General features: G+C 56.4%; 1 pseudogene; it reads right to left on the reverse strand.

Moving 5' to 3' along the window:
- Positions 1-1,251: 1,251 nt before the first annotated feature.
- Positions 1,252-3,948, reverse strand: LOC108522995 (tubulin beta-8 chain-like; annotated as a pseudogene).
- Between the last annotated feature and the right edge of the window lie 383 nt (positions 3,949-4,331).

Genomic DNA, 4,331 nt, shown 5'->3' on the forward strand with positions numbered 1-4,331 from the left:
TTTTATCTGTGTGATGGGGGTGGGGTGGGAATTACCAAGAGGTCATCACACAGGCCATGGACAAATTCTACAAGACCCAGGTAGAAAACCACTGTCCGCGCATGCTGCCCAGCTCACACACACACATCTCTTATTTGACAACTTCCCCAAAGCAGGCTTTGAAGTCCAGGCTCCCCAAGAAGCCTGGGGAGGAGACTCTGCCAGGCTAAAAGGCCTATCCCCAAAGGTGCCACCCTCACCAGTCTCATCCTGATGATCTTGGATTATTTTTGCCCTGAAGTTTTGGAGTGGGGTACAGGGAGACAGCAGACAGTATGCATTAGCCACTTTTCCAGAGAGCATCAGCCCTCCAGACTGGGGCAGATCAGACCTCCACTCAGGTGTTTTTCTCACTGGTTGCCAGTTGGGGGAAGCAGCATTGTGAGCACCTGCCTGTCTCCCCAGGTCCTGTTCAGAAAGCCCATCTGTGCCTCTGGAGAGACTGCCCTGAGCACATAGGCCCAGCAACCACCATCTATGGCCCCCAGGACCTAATCCCCACCTTCTACATAGGGTTCAGTGCATGTGAGTATATGCTGGGCTTGATTCCTGCCCACTAGTCCCTGCCAGATATCCCACGCCCACCTCAAGAGAATGAGGCCACACAAACACATCCAGGCCGTCATGGTGATGGAGCGGCTGGGGTCCTGCTTGCCCACCTTCATTGCTGGTTCAGAGCCTGACCACATTTCTACACTGGGACGGGACTTTGGGGACATTGCCCACCAGGATCACTGACCACTTTTAGAGTTGCAGAAACAGAGGGCCAGCTGGTTCCCTAGAAGTTTGGTACATGGGATAAGCCAAGGCTTGCCTTCAGGACCAGGTTTTCCACCACGCAGCCGCCCAAGGCCCAGGGCATCCCCAAGTTCGTGTGAAGCCTGTCTGCCATGTCCACAGCCCATGCCGACCCCTCCTGGAGTAACTGGAATGCTTGTTCCTGGGCGTGTGATAAACCTAGACAGCTTCAGCCTTGCAGGACAACCATGCACACCTGGCAGCAGTAGCCGGAGGGCCCATAGAAAGAAGTTAGAGGTGAAGCCAGATGCTATGAGAATGCTTTATTAGGCAAAATTGTATACTACGAAAATGCTTTGAAATGCAGCAGGAGGAGGTGAAGACACAAACGAACAAGTGCGTAGTGACACATGGCAGTCAGAACACAGTAAAGAATCCACACTGCTTCCCCCCTTTACCTAGAACAGGAAAGTTCTAGGCCTCCTCCTCTGCCTCAGCCTTGACATCCTGATGCTGTTGGTACTCAGACACCAGGTCTTTTATGTTGATCTCGGCCTGGGTAAATTCTCTCTTCCATCCCCTCCCCCGTATACCAATGGAGGAAGGCCTTGCGCCGGAACAGTGCTGTAAACTGCTCCGAGACACGCTTGAAGAGTTCCTGGATGGCCATGTTGTTCCCAATGAAGGTGGCTGACCTGTCTAGCCCCCGGGGTGGGATGTCACAGATGGTTGTTTTGACGTTGTGGGGGAGCCAGTCAATGAAGTCCCTACTTTTTTTATTTCGGAGGCAGAACATTTGTTCATCCACCTCCCTCATGGTTATGCGACCCCTGAAAATGGCAGCCGCCCTTAGGTAGTGGCCATGATGGGGGTCACAAGCGGCCATCATATTCCTAGCATCAAACATCTGCTGGGTAAGCTCAGCCATGGTCAAGGCCCGGTACGGCTGGCTGGGCCGGCTGGTCAGTGGGACAAAGCTAGACAGGAAGAAATGCAGCCGGGGAGACGGGACCATGTTCGTGGCCAGCTTCCGCAGGTCAGCATTCAGCTGGCCTGGGAAGCGCAGGCATGTGGTGACCCCACTCATGGTGGCAGACACCAGGTGGTTCAGGTCATCATAGGTAGGTGTGGGCAGTTTTAGGGTCCTGGAACAGATGTTGAATAACGCTTCGTTGTCTATGCAGAAGGTCTCATCTGCATTTCCTATGAGCTGGTTGACCAATAGGGTGGCGTTATACGGTTCCACCACCGTGTTGGACACCTTGGGCGAGGGCAAGACGCTGAATGTGTTTATGATCCTGTCTGGGTACTCCTCCCGGATCTTACAGAGCAGAAGGGTACCCAACCCAGACCCTGTCCCCCACCCAGGGAGTGGGTCAGCTGGAAACCCTGCAGGCAGTCACAGCTCTCAGCCTCCCTTCTGACAACTTCCATCACTGACNATTCCTAGCATCAAACATCTGCTGGGTAAGCTCAGCCATGGTCAAGGCCCGGTACGGCTGGCTGGGCCGGCTGGTCAGTGGGACAAAGCTAGACAGGAAGAAATGCAGCCGGGGAGACGGGACCATGTTCGTGGCCAGCTTCCGCAGGTCAGCATTCAGCTGGCCTGGGAAGCGCAGGCATGTGGTGACCCCACTCATGGTGGCAGACACCAGGTGGTTCAGGTCATCATAGGTAGGTGTGGGCAGTTTTAGGGTCCTGGAACAGATGTTGAATAACGCTTCGTTGTCTATGCAGAAGGTCTCATCTGCATTTCCTATGAGCTGGTTGACCAATAGGGTGGCGTTATACGGTTCCACCACCGTGTTGGACACCTTGGGCGAGGGCAAGACGCTGAATGTGTTTATGATCCTGTCTGGGTACTCCTCCCGGATCTTACAGAGCAGAAGGGTACCCAACCCAGACCCTGTCCCCCACCCAGGGAGTGGGTCAGCTGGAAACCCTGCAGGCAGTCACAGCTCTCAGCCTCCTTTCTGACAACGTCCATCACTGACTCCATCAGCTCCGCGCCTTCTGTGTAGTGCCCCTTGGCCCAGTTGTTTCCGGCCCCACACTGACCTGTAAGACAGTACAGCCGGTCACTCGATGGCCAGGTAGACGGTCATCAGTGGTCACCATAATGCAAAAAAGGCCAAGTGTCACATGTGAGGTGAGAGCACCATTTGCCCCGGAGGTGGAGCAAATGAAACCGCCTCCCCCAGAGTTACAGGACAGCAGCTTCCCCTGTTAGAAATTAAGTCAGGAGTCAAACCCCAGGCTAACAGACCTCGCTGCGGGTGGCTCCTGCCCATTTTCACGGAAGGCAGTAGCCACGGGGCCCCAGCTCAGCTCCCTGCAGGGAGTTTACATCAGTAGCTCTTCACCTTGATGAGACACGTGGGCCTTCCTCCCAAAGCCCTTTTAAGAGGCAAATGGAACGACTTGACTCGGAGGATAGGAGGGTGTTCAGGGGCCCTGGCTCCACAATTCCCACTGCGATGACCTTGGGGCACTCCTAGATTTTGAGCCACTGAGGAACCTCACCCAAGTCCTCACCCACAACTCACTAAAGATGAAGTTGTCTGGCCTGAAGATCTGCCCCAAGGGCCCAGAGTACACAGAGTCCATGGTGCCCGGCTCCAGATCCACCAGCACAGCGCGGGGCACGTACCTGCCATCTGAGAGGGGCGGGAGGGCATGAGCGAGGGGAGGGTCGCGTTCCCAGGAGGGCGGTGGGGGAAGGTCCGGGGTCTCACCGCAGGCCTCGTTGTAGTACACGTTGATGCACTCCAGCTGCCCGTGGATGTCCCCTTGATAGGCGCCAGTGGAGTCGATGGCATGTTCATCAGAGATCGTCTCCCAGAACTGCGAGATGGGAGGGACCAGACAGGCCAGGGCTGAGCCACGGGGGCGCCCCACTTCTCTCCCACCCCCACCCTCATCCGCGACCCCATCCCTAGGCCGCCGTGTCCCTGGAGTTCACCCTGGCTGACTCGCCAGCCGCCCAGTCGTCCCACCGTGTCCCTGGCAGGGAGCCCAGGGGCTGCAGTGCCGGGGCCCCGCCCCCGCCACTGCCAGCATCTTCCCTGGCCACCCGCAGGCCCGAGCTGGGCCCTCAGAGACCCGACTGCTAACCTTGACGCCGATCCGGTTCCCGCACTGTCCGGCCTGCATGAACACAATCTCCGTCATGGCTAAGGCGGGATCAGGGCAGCAGGAGAAACGCGAGGAGGAGGAGCAAACACGCAGTGACCCAGCCTGCCCTCCGCCGACGCTGAAATAGCCCCTCGCCAACCTCCCTCAGCCTCGGATTGGGCTCCCAGAATAAGCAACAGCTTTACTTCCACACAGGTGTATCCACCTGTGAATCCCTTGGCGTTGAACCTCTGTTGGAGAGCTCAGGTGTCCTTGCTGTGGTCCTTTCCACATTGAGGAAAGATGGTCAGCTGGAGAACTTCCTCCCACGTCTTTACTAAGACTAAATCCCTAGCTGAACTGAAACTGAATTTTCCTCCCATGTGGGAGGGGAGGACTCTAGTTTCTATACTCACAGAGTGCCTTGCACCTGCCCTAGA

Source organism: Rhinopithecus bieti, unplaced genomic scaffold (assembly GCF_001698545.2).
Source record: "Rhinopithecus bieti isolate Rb0 unplaced genomic scaffold, ASM169854v2 scaffold_71316, whole genome shotgun sequence".
NCBI lineage: Eukaryota > Metazoa > Chordata > Mammalia > Primates > Cercopithecidae > Rhinopithecus > Rhinopithecus bieti.